Source organism: Diabrotica virgifera, chromosome 1 (genome assembly GCF_917563875.1).
Source record: "Diabrotica virgifera virgifera chromosome 1, PGI_DIABVI_V3a".
Lineage (NCBI taxonomy): Eukaryota > Metazoa > Arthropoda > Insecta > Coleoptera > Chrysomelidae > Diabrotica > Diabrotica virgifera.
Window position 1 is genome coordinate 210,734,825 of NC_065443.1, and position 18,049 is coordinate 210,752,873.

Below are 18,049 nucleotides of genomic sequence, written 5' to 3' on the forward strand. Positions count from 1 at the left end.
ACTTCCTAACCATTCTTGTGCAATTGTTCCAAATATTCCAGGCACATTTTCACACGATAATAGGGAAGTCTAGTTTGCTTATTTTATGTCTCTTAGTTCATAGTATATAGATGCTTGACTTTCCATAGACGTAGAGTCGTAATGTTAGTGATTAACCCACTGGGACAAATTATTGATTTTCTTTTTAGTAGATTCCCTCTTCTTTCCTTAGGCATTAATTGTTGCTTAGATTCAGGAATATCTCCTGGATAATCCTATGTATGTTCACATGAATATACAGTCTTATGAAAGATTGGGAGCTCGTTCCCGTCATATTTTGTATTTACCATGGAGTCATAGAACTTATAAGTTCATCCTTTATTTTTACTATTTAGTTTCGATAGGCTCATATTACCGGATGAGGGTAGATCTAGAGCTAATTTAGTTAGTTATTTAGTATTAGTGAGAATTGGTCCATAAATCTTCCTGATCGTTCTTCTTTGGATATGCTCCTATAAATCTGGTGTCCATTGCTAGTCCGATTTTGGATTAAGTGTCCGATTCTTCACTTATTTTGTTTATTTGGTTGTATAGGTTCGTATTACCGGATGTGGGTGTACGTAGACCTAATTTATTTATATGATTTAGTATGGATGTGAATTGGTCCATAAATCTTCCTGGTCGTTCTTCATTGGATATGCTTTTGTGAATCTGTTGTCCATTGATAGTCTGACTTTGGATTGAGTGTCTGATTCCACATTTATTTTGGTTAATGTGTTTGCATTCCTTTGGTATGTTCACTATTTATATTAGTTGGTATTGGTGAAAATTATTCTATAAATATTCCTAGTTGTTCTTCTCTGGATATGCTATTACGAATCTGGTGTCCATTGCTAGTCCAATTTAGGATTGAGTGTTTGATTCTTCACTTATTATAGTTATTGATTTCATTGGTGACTTTAGTATATGTACTTGCGTTATGGTATGAATTGGCTCTCACCTTTGCCTGGTTGTTCGTCCTTGGATATACTCCTTATAAATCTGATGTCCATGGATAGTTCAACTTTGGATTTACTGCCAATTCGACACTTATTTGTCATTATAAATTATGTCTCATCTTTAGCACTTTTACTAGGACTTCGGGTCATATTTTGCAATTTCCGTTATTTGCTGCAGTGACCATCCTACTTTCCCTTGATTATTAGTGGTGATTATTTGTAATCTTGCGAATCAACGGGGAATGATACACTAAGCACTACTACTCTAGTTTAATATTTTGGAAAAAAAAAAAAAAAAAAAAAAAAAAAAAAAAAATTTTTTTAAATAAAATTTTTTTTTCTGGTGGTTGAAAGGGAATGTGACGTTCCGCCCCTTATAGAATCGATTATTGATGGGAAGATATTATTTAACTATCCAAAATATTATTTAATTATTTTCAGAATTATTTTCTTTCAATGTTTATTCAAATAGAACTTAAACCCATCTCAGAATTTTTAAATGCTTGATGACGTCACATTTAAAACGTGGCAACATTGGTTTCCCCACTTTGACAGCCAATGCTTAGTCGAGGGGTACGAAGGATTCAGCTGTGAACGTGAGCCTTGGATTGCCATTGTTTCTCGAGTGTTCGGTCTGAATCGTAGTGTGCGGGGTCATTAGACTCAATTATTCACCTCTAATTCTCAGTTCCAAATTGATTAAATATTACAATAAAAGTATAGTGAAGTTATCCAGCAGCAGTGGATTTGAAGAATTTTAGAGCATACTATATCCAATGAGTTCTACCCCGGTAAATACACATTTTATTAAGTATTTTATTCAGCCATTTTGGAAGTCCTTGACATTTGCTAACTAAGTTTCACATAGTCTATTTTCATGGTTTTTATGTTTTATTTTCATGGATCAAACTCATCTAGAGATAATTCAATATTCGTTGTTAATTTGTGCTTCCAGTTGGAAAATAGAGCTAATTTAAACTCCATTTTTTATATTCCTTTCAAGTCTACAGAACTCCTATCTTTTGAACGATGATCAAATAAGTATCCATCGCTTAGTCTTACTATATTTCATCCTTGTATAATATATCTATATACCGGTGTATATATTATAATAAAATATTCTTTCACAGTAATTATATTTTGTATTTCAATTGGAAATTACTTGTGTTATTTGACCAAGGTCATCTGATAGCAACCTGATAAAAGGTCAAGCTGTCTAGTCATTCAAGTTTTTGGACTTAATGACCTATTTCTTCTTATTCCCATAGGAATAAAAACACCTCCTCGTATCTCTTGCTTCTTTTTTTTGACATTGGTAGATTGGTAGTAACACCACACTGTTTTTTTTTAGCACCTACCATGAAATCTTAAAGCCACCCTACAACAACACCAAGGCCAGACCACACAGAGAGAAACAATCAATAGGCGACCAGCCTGGATTATTTCCACATTTTCTTTTTTTGAGTACCTCCAGCTGCTTTCCAACAGTTTTGAGTACCTTCAGCTGCTTTCTACCAGTCTTCCTCTCCTGTACCTCCAGCAGGACAGCTGCTAGCGAGAGTTAGCACCCTTGGGTGCTCATTACATCAACTTCAAGATTAGGAAAGAGTGGTTTGTTTGGGAACATTTACTGTGCTCTTATTAAAGACAGACTGGTTTTGTGATATTTAGTACATTTTTTTTTATAGTTCAATTGCACACACATTTTTCCTGCTTTATATTTTTTATAGGTTTTTTTTTCTTTACAACATAATATTTAATTGATAGCGTTCCCCAACACTCTGCAATCTATAAAGGTATAAATTTCTGAGCTCAGATATTTTCCCTGATAATAGTAGTCGGTACTCTTATCTTGATTATTTTTAGGCTGTGTTCCACTTTTGTATAATTATTTAAACTCATTCCATTATTTTAGTATATGTTTAATTAAATTTTTAAAAATTAACTTCACATATTAGTCAAAATTGTAATTATTAACTTTATTTAACTTGAACTTATTAACTTTACTTAACTTTAACTTATTAACTTTATTTAACTTTAACCTTAATTTATTAAATTCATATGAACTTCTGGATTCTAATCCCTCAGATTAGTTTTTGGTTTCACTTGTTATTATTACTATTATAAACCACGAGTTAGGAAAAGGATCTGTGTATCCACTCGTAGGTTTATTTATTCAATAAGGCTTGTGCCTGTCCCACTCACAGTGAGGTATTTATATGTTATATATAGTATCAGGTAGTATTTAATTAAGGTGTACGTATTATAAACGTACAATTATTATTTGGTGAGGGTTCTACTAACCTAGTTGTAAGTTGTACTTCCTGTATTAGAGGTACCCGTAGTCAGTTTTTCTAACCTTATAAAGAGTATTCTTAGATCATAGTTGTATGATGATTTTGTAATTGACTTTCACTAGTATCACTTTTTCCTGTCATGTTAGAGTTACACACTAGTTACTTGTCCTAACTCAGAGATTGTTAAAAAGATCTAGTAGTTACATTCAATAAATATACATTTATTGTGATTTTTTTTTCTTATTACTCCTTTATTTTTAGTAGTATATTTTATAATTTAATAATCTTTAATAACTTTTCACATACTTGTACTACAAATTTAACATACTCTATAGCAGCGTAGAATACCTGGAAGAGCGTTAACCTAGTTATCCTTCTTCTGGCGCCCAAAAATTCATTCTATTTTCAGTATATTATTATATTTACTCTATCTATTTTCTGAACATTATCTTCATATCTTCTTTTCGAGCCATCATTGTCACTTCCTTTAATCTATTGTCTGGCCAAAAATAGCCGTGCAAATTGGCCGAATCCTTCCTTGAGTGTCAAGTGGCCCTTCTCATACATATTTAGCTAGCCATTCAAGTTATATCTATCTATTAATGATTTCTCATCTCTAGTCCTGTATCAATTCGATATTCTTTGTCTTGGCATCCTTCCATACAAATACTACTACAAAGTTGTATTTTAGTTACTCCAGCTTCTTCAACGGAGAAGCCACACATTTTTGTCCTTTGGCTACATTAAGTAGATCTTCTTCTTTTTACTACTTCTGTTGGAGTTTACCACTCCCTTTTCATTCACTCCAACAGAAAATCATCAGCTAGTTGTTACAACGTTAGCCTCAAAAATAAAAAAACCACCAGATCACATTGTAAATTCTTTAATAGAGCAAGGAAATATAAATAATAGCCTGTTTTTAAAACCTTTTTCGAGTGGTGAAATGGAAAAAATTATAAACACATTAAAAAACAGTGACTCAAACATAGGTAATGGTATCTCAAATAATATAATTAAGTGCTACAGTAAATTTCTCATTAAACCTTTATTATACTTAGTAAATCTTATCTTTGAGCAAGGCATCTTTCCGGACGCACTGAAAGAAACAATAATTGTCCCTATTCACAAAAGTGGTCCAAAAGATATAGTTAGCAATTATCGTCCAATTGCCCTCACAAACAACATAAGTAAAATCATAGAAAAATGCATTAAGTTAAGATTATGTAATTACCTGGAGAAGCATAGTTTATTATCATCAAACCAATATGGCTTTAAAGAAAACTATGGCACAGAAGATGCCTTAATTAAACTTTCAGATCAAATTATTAATAGTTTCAACAATAAAAAGAAGTGTATGGTCATTTTTATTGATCTGGCCAAGGCCTTCGACACTGTGTCACACCGTATATTGCTGGAGCGACTTAAGAAAAAGGGAATAAGAGGTCTTCCTTATAATTTGTTCAAATCTTATTTGGAAAATCGCTCCCAGAAGGTCAAAATAAATGAAACTTTAAGTGAATCAGCTCCAGTAACGTACGGTGTGCCACAGGGGACGGTTTTGGGTCCAGTGCTTTTTGTGTTATACATGGACTTTTTATTTTCAGTTCTCAAAGAGGCTAATATTATATGCTATGCAGATGACACAGCCATTGTTGTTTGTGAGAGCACTTGGGAAAAAACTCTTACCATAGCAGAGGAAATCATGGCAAAAATTAAAAGTTGGTTTGATGTCAGTCTGCTTTCAATGAATATCGAGAAGTCCCACTTTATGTGCTTCACAATGAATGAAGCCACGTCACCAGAAATTTTAGCTCTTAAAGTACATAAATACACATGTAAGGATCACAAAAAATGTGATTGTCAAACTATTAAAGTTGTTGATAAAATTAAATACTTAGGAGTATTTTTTGACAAACACATGAAGTGGGAACCTCACATTGAATATATTTGTGGTAAATTAAGAAAAATTATGTACAAATTTTACATTTTAAGAAAATGTTTAACAAAGGATACTATCATAAATATATATAAAGCCCTAGTCGAATCTATCCTAACATATGGAATATGTACCTGGGGTGCAGGTTATTCTAACGTTCTATCCCCCTTAATAATAACACAAAAAACAATTTTAAAAATCATTTTATTTAAAAAGAAATATTTTTCTTCAGAAGATTTGTTTATAGAAGCAAATGTAATGCAGATTTTTCAACTTTATATTAAAACCATTGTCAGACTCTATTGTAATAATAAGTTACCAAAACCCAGCTCAAACCATCAATTTCTAACTAGATTTACTACTAATAATATGTTAACGACTACTACACCAATATATTACACGGCTGTTCAAAAAAGCTTACTCTTCACAGCTCCAAAAATATTTAACTCTTTACCTCAAGAATTTAAAAATAAAAAATTTATTAAGATAAAGAAATCACTTTCTAGCTGGATAAAAAATATAAAAATAAATAACATATTCTAGTAATAATGTAAAACTTTATAGAACATAGACATAGTCTTTTGTAAATCTTTATTAGGTTAAGTGAATTTTCTCTTGTTTTCTTAATAATCAGTTACCTCCATTAGATTAATTTTATTGATTATAATAAATAGAATAAGTACACACACAAACAATATGTTCATCGTGTACTTAGCATCTAAGTTTTTTGCATGTAAACTGATTTTTTCTTGAAATAAAATTATTTTTTATTTATTTTATTTTATACAGCATGAATATATTATTAAATTTAAAATAAACAACTCCAAGTACTCCAAACTGCCAGTTCTTCTAAAAATAACACAAAATGTTAAAGTGTCCAGAACCCGTTAAACTTAACAACACTTATAAGAAATATAATAAGATTAATGATTGTTTTGAACTTTGTGTTTTGTATTACAATTAACTTTTTATGTATTTGTATGAATACCTTGATTTAACGGTCAAAATAGCTGTAGATTTTTTTAGCAGTTCATTAATATTATATTTTTAAATACATATTAGTTCAAGGAACATGTTTAGTATATTTTGTACAATAAGAAATTTAGTTAATTTAGCATAAAATGATTCAATGTCTATTACGTTGTTGCAGAATTCTTCCTTCCTCATTCTGTCGTTGTCTTTATTGATATGCGAGGTCGGATCCACTAATAACACTTATTACTAATTCATATTCCACTAAAATTTAGGGCGACCAAACGTACCGTAAAAACGGGATTGTCCCGTTTTTTTACAATCGTACCCGGGATCCTAAAAAAGTCTACCGGGACGTCTAAATATCCCGTTTTTACGTTGGGTTGATGATACACATACATAGATGAAACACAAAAGCTCCAAACATTTTGTTAACATTATTTTTTTTTAATAATCCTTTAGCTGCTACATATCTATGTATGACCTATGGTTTGTCCATAGCCAATTCAATATTTTTCAGCAAGAAATTAAAAAGTTTGAAGGTACCGAAACAGCTGTAGTAACATCAATTTATAATAAATAATTTTTTAAAAGTATTGAAAACACAAATTTTCAGTATTTTATTGTTAGATTAAACATATTGACTGATGCAGAGTCGGTCTGAAGCTATTTTCTTGTGGCACCTTATACAATTTACTATTTCAGTTGGGAATAATCCACAATTTTAGGTTGAAATTAAGTTTATTTGACGTTCCGGCTTTCACTTAGGAATATTATAGTACTGTATCAATATCTTTTCTCAGTCGCCTTTCACCCTCTATGAACAAATAGAAACATATCTACTTAGTTTTTAGTATAAGAAATTTCATTGATTATTTCATTCATAGGAGATTCTGACCAATAGAAAGCTACAGAAATCTGAATTAAATCGATAATTTTTGATAATCTCCCGTCGTTAAGTATATCACGTCAGATGCCCTTCGTTGCTACGAAAAAATACATTCAGTGACATTAATGACAATTAATGTTTTAAAAATAATAAAAGTGATGACTTTCAATCGTCAAATATTTATAAAAACTGCAAAAACAAATTGCACTCGAACTCTGAAATTAATATAGAATTTTTGCTCTCGTGACACTTTGACATAATTTCACTCGCCTTCGGCTCGTAAAACTGTCAAAGTGTCACTCGGGAAAAATTCAATAATTTCAGAGCTTTTGTGCTATTACTACTGATTATTTCATTCATAGGAGATTCTGACCAATAGAAAACTACATAAATAAAAATTACAGTGATTATTTCATTCATAGGAGATTCTGGCCAATAGAAAGCTAAAAATAAAATAGGCAAATAGGCAAATTTAAGCGCTCGATTTACTTCGGTAAGATTATTTCATGATATATGGTATTTATAAAGAAATTAAGTAATATTTTATTAATATCTTCATCTAAATTTTTGCTAAACTGTGCTTTTCACTTTGACAAGTTGAAAAATGTGTGTCACATTAATTGAGATCAATGTCACTGACTGTTTTTATATAAAGACTTGAATTTTATATGTAAGTATTAAAAAATAATCTTGCGAATATCACACGACAGTAAGAATAAATAAGAAAATGATGCTTCGTTTTTACTCAAATTTGTTGTCCTTGGGCAATACCCACTCGAGCCCTGCGGGCTCTCCTGTCTATTGCCAGACAACAAATTTTCGAAAAACTGTCGCATTATTGTCAATTTATTCTCACTCTCTTGTGATATTATACCCGATAATTTTTGATAATATCCCGTCGTCAAGCATTACATCAGATGCCCTTCGTTACTACGCAAAAATGAACATTCAGTGAGATTAATGACAATTAATGTTTTACAACTTGTCATAGAGAACACCAAGAAACAGGTTTAGCAAATATTGAGGTGAAGATATCAATAAAATAATAGTTAAAATGATTTAAAAAAGACAGTTTTATTGATGAAATAATCTCAGCAAATTACACTCGATTTTTAAAATTATTATCGACTTGTTGCCCTCGTGCCACTTTTGACATAATTTCACTCACCTTCGGGTCGTGAAATTAAAACTGTCGAAAGTGTCACTCGGGAAACAAATCGATAATTTTAGAGCTCTCGTGCAATTACTACTGAAAGTTATAGTTCGTCCAATAGTGTGAAACATAATTCATTCTTTTAAATTCATTCATTAATCTCAGACTATTAAAACCAAGATATTTAATAGTTATTTAACCTACAAGTGTATTAATAAGGACGATTAACAATTGAGATATTTTAACGCGTGAGCGGTGCGAGCGCGTTAATGTTCGAGATTGTTAATCGCCATTTTAATTCACGAGTTCGTTACAACACTTTTCCGTCGACCGTACTTTTCAGAAATAAAGATATCTTAGTTTAAATTTTTATTTACTTAACGATAAACAACATTTTGAGACATACAATGACAGATAGTACTAACAGCGGCTACTTGATTTTAAATTTTTTAGTGGGAATATAAATAGGTATATGTTTGGTTGCCTACACCACAGGTCACTGCCAATCACAGAGCGTTTAATTAATTTATGCAAGCAATGTATGTTGTGTTGCCTATAATGAAATCGTTCATTAATAGAAAATCATTCATTAATAGGGGTCATTAATCAATGATTTTGAGGGTGTTAAAATTAATCATAAATGGACGGTCGACGGAAAATGAAATTTGATCAATATTTTATATTACCCCCTATCTAATTATTCATTTTTGTTTCAGGTATGTAATTTAATGATTTACTAAAATTGGTAAGTTGATTACAGCATATTCTATAAGCACTTTGAAAATAATGATTATAAATTATATTCTTCTTCTTCTTAATGTGCCTATCCGTGACGAATGTTGGCGATCATCATGGCAATCTTCACCTTATCTGCAGCAACGCGGAAAAGCTGCACAGATGTTGTGTTGAACCAGGTTCTGAGGTTCTTTAATCAGGATGTTCTTCTTCTTCAACCAGGATGTTCTTCTTCCTGGACCTCGCTTTCCAAATATTTTTCCTTGCAGGATAGCTTGTAGGAGGAGGGCATATCTGGATTCATTTCGCATAATGTGTCCAAAGTATTCCAACTTTCGAGATTTGATGGTGGTCATTACCTGTCGGTTCTTCCCCATTCTTCTAAGGACCTCCTCATTTGTGACCCGATCAGTCCATGGGATTTTAAGAATTCTCCGATATAGCCACATCTCAAATGCTTCCAACTTTCGGCACATATCCTCGTTCAAGGTCCATAATTCAACACCATAAAAAGGGACAGAGAAGATGTAACATCTCAACATTCTTACTTTTATACCAAGAGAAAGGTTGTGGCTCTTGAAAAACGCGCCCATACGGTTGCGCCCATAAATTATATGCAGTATGTAAAAGCCGGTCGGAAAAGTCGATCGGATAGCTCAGTGCGACTAGCGGCTAATCCACACTTCACTTCGCCTTGAGGTATGTGAGTTCAAGCCCAGCCCAGGCCATTGGAAAAACAAAAAGGCTAACGCGCCAGTATAAAATTCTAAATATGAATCTGGCGCTTAGACTGGAATATGCGGGCATCTGATCGATCTATGAGGGAGCAGTACGGCAAGGGATAAGGGCTTGCGACTCGGTGATACTCCCCATAGATCCCTACCGAAGAGCGTTGACGCCTAAGAACGGTGTAATACATACATGTAAAAGCCAAATGAAATAAATTCATTATTTCGTGAATGAACGATTTTGGAAATAACTCACGAAATAGGTAGATTTTTATTTTCAAATTATGATTTTTTGCCATATATATCACTCTAGTGACGCCATCCATCTGGGCGTGATGACGCAAAGAATGATTTTTTTTAATGAGAATACAGGTCGCGTGCTAGCTCATTTGAAAGGTTATTCAATTTTCTATTCAGTAATTTAAACTTTAGCATAATTATTTGTACGTTAGCATAATTCAAAATATATAGGTAGATCTTTATTTTCAAATTATGATTTTTTGCCATATATATCACACTAGTGACGCCATCCATCTGGGCGCGATGACGTAATGAATGATTTTTTTTAATGAGAATAGGGGTCGCGTGCTAGCTCATTTGAAAGGTTATTCAATTCTCTATTTAGTAATTTAAACAATAGCTTAATTATTTGTACATTAGCATAATTCAAAATATATTTTACTGCTGTCCGAAACATTGAATCAAGTAGATTTTTCAGAATTCAGATCCTGTGAGGTACTAGGTACACAATGAAACATATACTTTCAAACTACTGTTGCTATGGAACTCCAGACTTTATTTGGCATGAGCATGACATATAAGAAGAGAATTTACCTTACATAAAACATCGGACATCTTGGATATTAAAGCACCCTATGTAACGCACAGCTGAATTTTTATGTTTGTGGGTCACAGTGTTGCCATGCTGTTTTCTATATATTTCTTTCATAATTTCAATGAATGTTAAATGTACCTACAAGAATAATAGAATAATAACGTTTTCCGCAAATCGCCAGGAAATTTTGACATTCCTGTCAAAATTTCTTGAAGAAAAAGTCAGGACTTCCTTACTGTAAGGAAATGTCATTTCCTTACTGTAAGGAAATGATATTTCCGTACAGTTGTTAGTGTTCTACATAAATGATAGAAAACACAAAATTCAACCTCAATACGTTTCCATAGTAACCCAAGTAATTTTATTAGGAATTTCAAAGCACCATTTATTTGGGAATAAAATTATCGCGTTTTTTTTAAATCAATCAATATCTGTCGAATTTTAAACGATTTGCGGAAAAATAATATGTTTACCTCGTAGGAAAAGCCACATTCCTGGACTCTGTGTTGCTAAGTCTCGGCTTGCGCCTCGACTTAGCAATCTTCACAGTCGTCCAGGAATGTTAAGCTTTTCCTACCCGGTAAACAATGTACTATTACTTCTCCGTCATTATACTAGGTAAAATGACTAATGAGGTGTCAAATGAAAGCTTATAATCCAAGGATAGTACTAAATGTGAGAAATTAGACCTAGCTTGTCTGTCCCTCAAATAATAAGCGTTATATTGGGGATTTCTAATGTTGACATTAAAAGTTGCACTATTTTTTTTATAAAACATTTTGATCTAAAACTTACCAGAAAACTTCTTTGTACTCTTTACTTTAAAATAAACGTGATTGAGAAGCTAAATTTTAAACTTCGTCACACAACTTTTGCGATTAAACTTTGCAATGCACAAATCCGTACCTTTTTCTTTGAAAAATTTATAACCTTTATCATGATAAGAATAAAAACTTGAGGCAGATACCTTTGTCTTCAGAAATGTTACAGCTATATAGTGTCAGAAAAAGCTATATTTCAGAAAAAAATATTAAAATGGAACAGAGTTGTAGCGAGGTAAACGCAAAAAACGTGATTTCTTTTTTTTTATTTTTAGGTTAAAATTGCGATTTTGACAATGTTCCCCCACATAAAATTCAAAATAAACTTCATTTTCGTTTTCAGCACCCTCGAAAATATAAAGTATGAATAAAATTAGCCATTCATCCCTCTGTGGTCAGTATCTCGAAAACTAAGCGCTTTTTTGAGGGTGTCACGCTCGTGTATAATATCACAAAAATTGTAACGTGATAATATGAAAAAATAGAGGATACGGCAACGATGTCACAAGTGATGGTCGGATCGAACGCCAAAATCTACACAGACATATTAGGGTGCTTTAATATCCAAGATGTCCAAAACCTCTACGTCACGTGATAAAACCTCTACGGACTACGTGAGCTAGACCCCGTTCCCTTGATCAGCGCGCGTTAGCATGTGAACGGCGTAAATAGAATGTATGTATGTAGTTGTAATCGCGCGTTATCAAAACGCGCGTTAAGAGCTTGACATGTAAACGTGGCCTTAGTCGTTAAAAAACAGTCAGATAATGTAAGAAAAGTAGGACAAAATAGATATAATGTTTTATAGACCGAATTGTAACGTCTGTCCTAAAAATCGAAACAATAACAATATCTGGCTGTCAGGAATGGGTTAATTAATTTTGATATAAACTAGTCAAAAAATAAGAAAAAAGGAGTAAATTTGGAAAAACCTGTATTACTACTAGTCGGCAATCATGTTGAAAACAATTATTTTAAATTCAGCAATTAATTACCTTTACAACAATAATAAATTTGACTGTCCAAAACCTCAATAGTTTTTTCTCCTCACTAATATAGCGTCTATTTTTAAAAATATTTATAATTCCCACTATTAAAATAGGTGTGAGTATATTATTGTTTATGAATTGCAGCCGCGAAGTGGTGGTGGTAATATGGATTATTCGGAAACTCCATCGAGTCACATTCACAATATCCATTATCAAATCATTATCAAGCCAACCACCATTTGGAGCTGAGATACCTGCACGTATCATAGTTGTTTACATTTTGCGTCAGTTCGCGTGAATTGTTGGTTCGTTTCGTAGTTTCGTGTTTGGTTGATTGTTCAGCTTCAGCAGTGCAAAAAACTCAGTGTGTAAGTGTGTGGACTGTTTCGCAAAACAAGAGAGACTTGTGCGTGCGTTTCGTTTGGTGACACGTCAATTTTTGAAGTAAATTTAACGTGTTACATTTATACAAAGTAAGTTTTAAACGTTAAGTTGACCGAGTTTATTAAAAAATTTACAGTTTCTACTAGTAGACCAGGACTAATCTGTAAAAAAACGTGTATTTTTGACACCTTCAGTAATAATAATTGACTTATGCTCCTTCTCAAATAATATGCCCGGAACATTAATAAAAAAATTAAAATATTTAAAAATTTCGAAAAACATCGATTTTTTTCTGCTTTCTTTGCTTATAACTTTAAAACGGTTCGTTTTGGAACAAAGTAGAGAAATAAAATAAAGATACAGTAAACTCGATATAACTCGATACTCGATATAACGGACTAATTGGGGGGACAGGATGTCCGTTAAAGCCGAAAGTCCGTTATATAAAAATCGGTTTAAACTCAATGAATTTTTTTTGAAAATATGTAGGTACTGTATCTAGATACAGTGTACAAATCTGTACGTTAAAAAAGAAATCTAGTTTTATTTGCTACTTTATTACTTTTCTACCTCATCTAAAAACTTTCTGCAATATACTAGTTTGGTTGCCAAAATTATTCACTGATCCATGGGTTGAATAAGCGATGTATGTTTTGGCAGAATCATACAATTAAAGTTGCCATCTTCTGAATGACGAATATTTTCAGGGGGATAAGCAGGAGTGTGGTCTAAAATAAATAAACATTTCACCTCTTTCGGTGGTATTTCCAGTTTCTTCTCTTGAAATTTTCTCACTGCAGGTACAAATTCTGTAAAATCCAATTTTTGAAAATATCTGTGGTTGGTGAACCATGCCTTATTAGAGCTATACCTAATGACCTAATATGAAACGGGCAGATGATGCATTATATCTTTGACAACTCTAGGTTTACGAGATTTGTCAATATAGCTGTCAATCCAATCCATGCGATCTATCGGGATTAGTATAAAGCAGTGCCATGATCCTGTCATTGCTGATTTTTCTTTCAGAATTCGATTTTTCATATTTTTTTGCATTAATTTTTTTTTACATTTGATCGGTTTTTTTCCGTTATCTCCGAAGTCCGTTAAATAGAGGTCCGTTGTATCGAGGTTTTACTGTAATTGAATTTTGTATGATATACGACTAGTCAAAAATGTCTTAAGGTATTACCTTTTCTGCAATAATATAGCAATAAATACAAAATAAGGAGGCAAAATACGCCTGTTGTTATTCAATGTTTCTTAACCACTTTGGTCTTGGTGGCACTTAGAACCTTAGTAATTCGCTTAGAAAATTCTTATAACTTACTTAAATGGTCTACCAAATTTCATTAAACTCGACCTAATAGATTTTGCATAATAAATTTGCAATGTAAATGTTTTTAAAAAAGTTAAAATTTTTTAAAATATTTCTGAACAAAAAGTAGACCATTTAGAAGTTGGCTAATTTTTTTACATATAAAGAGGTGCTATACACTTTACAGAATTAAAATCGGATTATTTAAGGGGCCTCAGCAATGTTTTAAAATTATAAACAATTTTTTGGCTTATAAACAAATAGCTTTGTTTAATAATAAAAAATTAATTTTTAGCAATGCAAATAATTAAAACCGTTATAATTTGACTTAAACTTTCAAATGCTGTCAGCAGAATTGCTATTTTATTTTTTAATCAAAAGTTATTCTCGTTCAAAAATTGCAATTTTTGATTTTTTGAATGTTCCACCGCGTTTATCTCGAAAACTATGCATCCTACGAAAAAACTTGTAAGAACATTTTTTGATTAGAATTAACCAAGAAATACAAAAAAAAAATGTTTTTTTTTTCTAAAAGAGCCACTTTCCCGCACGGCGTGCGTGAATGTAAATTTTCCCGCACGGCGTGCGGGAAAGTAAAATACCTTGTAATATGGCATTATAATATATTATAATACATGCAATAAACTAATATTTAGATATTATTTACTAATTTATTTCAAATTTATCTTATTGTATTCATGTTCTGATGAAATTAGCGCGATTATTTCATTCATAGGAGATTCTGACCAATAGAAAGCTACAGAAATAAAAATTAAACTGATAATTTTTGATAATATCCCGTCGTCAAGTATATTACGTCAGGTGCCCTTCGTTGCTACGAAAAAATACATTCAGTGACATTAATGACAATTAATGTTTTAAAACTTATAAAAGTGATGACTTTCAACCGCCAAATATTTATAACAACTGTGTGTTTAATTGCACTAATTTGTACTTACATAAATAAATTACAATAAAATTTTGGTTTTGAACAGTTTTATTCATGAAATAATCGCAACAAATTGCACTCGATTTCTAAAATTATTATCGAATTTTTGCCCTCGTGACACTTCGGCATAATTTCACTCCCCTTCGGATCGTGAAATTAAAACTGTCAAAGTGTCACTCGGGAAAAATTCGATAATTTTAGAGCTCTTGTGCAATTACTACTGATTATTTCATTCATAGGATATTCTGACCAATAGAAAGCTACAGAAATACAAATTAAACTGATAATTTTTGTTAATTTCCCGTCGTCAAGTATATTACGTCAGATGCCCTTCGTTGCTATGAAAAAATACATTCAGTGACATTAATGACAATTAATGTTTTAAAAATTATAGAAGTGATGACTTTCAACCGTCAAATATATATAATAACTGTGTGTTTAATTGTACTAATTTGTACTTCATAAATTACAATAAAATTTTGGTTTTGAACAGTTTTATTCATGAAATAATCGCAACAAATTACACTCAATCTCTAAAATTAATATAGAATTTTAGAGCTCTTGTCCAATTACTACTGATAATTCGATGAAATAAAATTATTTTGACATAATATTTAAAAGTCAGATCAGTAGACAATTACAATGGTTCTGAATCGTCGTCATGGAAACCAATTTGTTTACCAATTAATTAATTTGTGTATTTTCACTCCTAAATAAAAATTGATATAACTAATTTTTGTGGCTTTTTTTCCAAACGTACTGCCGTAGAAAAAATATTGTTCCTAACTCATGCGGAAAGTGTCTTCCCCGCACTCGACTGCTTGCCCGAAGCGTTTTTACGAAAGATATGAAAATTATAAAACTTTATGAAAAAATAAAACATTTTATTCAGTTGTTCTGAAGCTATTCCCCTGTGGCATTTTTATAATGAACTATTTTAAATGGGAAATAAGCCACAATTTTACCAAAATATGAATTTATTAACGTTTCGACGCCCAAGTCGGGTGTCGTTGTCAAAATACAAAATAATACTGAATAAACAAAAATGTTGTTGCTTAGTAAAAAATTCTTCTAATAATTTATTTAATCTGACTCATTTATATCAGCAATTCAGGCATGTATTATACATTTTAAAGTAGAAGACTTTAAAATAATATTGCCAATATTGATGAGTTGCGTTTCATGGGACGACTTTACTAAAAGATAGTTCATTCGATTTCATGAAATCAACCCCAACTCAAGAATATCCGCCACAAAAAATCATAGCATGTGATCTGGTCTTTAAAAAGACAACAAATGCAACGATGGCAGTAAAATTCTCGCGCTAAAGATTCCATAGTAAACTTGGGCGTCGAAACGTTAATAAATTCATTTTTTTTTTTGGTAAAATTGTGGCTTATTTCCCATTTAAAATAGTTCATTTTATTCAGTATAATTAAAATATCTTATAATTATATATAATAACATAACAAATTATTATTTTAAAACAGCGTTATGTGTTGAGAAAAAACAAGAAATACATTAATGTTTTTTTACATTCATTGCATAACAATTTAGAATGAGAACACCTGTTATAAGTGCTCGGACAGCGAGGCATCGATGTGATGCCTCAAAAATGTTTTGCGATAACTCTATTGTCAATTTTTTTTGTAAAAATGAATCAGAATGCGGAAACGCATCCACGACTCCCGTCTTATTTACAAAATTATTGTTTAAATGCTTATAACTAATAAACTAATAAATATCCTTTTTTCAAATCATCTTTTGTTTTTTTTAGCAAACCAAACAAACGTTGAGTTAACTGCACGAGCTGATCAATTTAAAATTACATACTGTATTTTAGCGAAAACTGCATCAAAATGAGTTTAGTACAGCTCAAAATGTTCGTTTTCTATTGTACTATTATAGTTCTTATTAACATGCTACTAAATTTTTTGATTCCATACCTCCGAAAAATCGTTATAAACAAATTTGATTGTTTTTTAAAATTAAATTGTATACTTTAAACTTATATATTATATAATATAACTTCGTCAAACACTGACAAAAGTTCATTTTTCAACATTCATTTTTAAGCTTATTATATCATCATAAGTATATTTAAAATGAGTTGCTCTAATTTTTGTTACGTTGAACAAAACCATAGTTATACGAGCAAGCAAAAATGTCTCATCGTCAATAATTTATTATTTTTTAATTTGGAATGTCTCGGTTTCTAATGGACCGATTTTAATTTTTCAAAGTTTGTTGACACGATTTGAAAAAATAGTATATATTTATTAGTTTATTATGGTAGGGGAGCCCAAGCGGGGATTTTTGCAGTAACCCGGGCGCGTCAGTTTATCATATGGGGAGAAACCTGGTACCTTGTAGATGTAGATGTACCTCTACCATATATTGGCTCTAAACACAGGGGAGTTCGTTAAGGGGGGACCGAAAAAAAAATATATCCTTAGAAAAACTCGAAATCGTCAGATTAAGATAAGGTAAGTTAAGTACATGCAAAACAGTGTATATTTAAAAAATCTGACGATTTGGGCGGAGCGTAAGGAAATGGGTGAGTCACAAAGTTTCACAAGAAAAAAGCGAATATTTCGCGAAATGAATGATATATCTAAAAACTAAAAAATACGTGCTCAATATTTTGGGCAAATTTAAAATTTGCCCAAAATTTACCCCAAAAATTTTAAATTTACCCCAAATTAGGGGTGGGGGGGGTAAATTTAAAATTTTAAATACGAATCCCCGTGATATTTCGCGAAATGAACATCAGATTGAAAAACTGAAAAATACACTTATTCAGTATGTTTGAAAAATCTATCGAATGGCACCAATCACGACCCCCCACGGATGTTGGGTGGGGGGTTACTTTAAAATTTGAAATAGGTGCCCCTATTTTTTATTGCTGATTCGGATTCCTTACGTAAAAATAAGTAACTTTTATTTGAAACATTTTTTCGAATTATGGATAAATGACGCTATAATCGGGAAAACGATTGTTGGAAATGGAAAATTAAATTAAAAATGGAAAGTCCCCACTAAAATGGAAAACTGTACTTAACTTTT

General features: G+C 31.6%; 1 protein-coding gene across 4 annotated transcripts in view; it reads left to right on the forward strand.

Annotated features, from left to right (window-relative positions):
* Positions 1–18,049, forward strand: part of LOC114346117 (E3 ubiquitin-protein ligase RNF19A-like) — a 500,767-nt gene that overhangs the window by 170,997 nt on the left and 311,721 nt on the right. The window contains exon 1 of one of the 4 annotated variants that reach the window (XM_028296907.2): positions 12,547–12,805. The exons of the other annotated variants lie outside the window; for them this stretch is intronic. The gene's annotated coding sequence lies outside the window, so the exon portion shown is untranslated. Of the gene's footprint in view, positions 1–12,546; positions 12,806–18,049 lie in introns of those variants that run through there. 4 annotated transcript variants of the gene reach the window in all.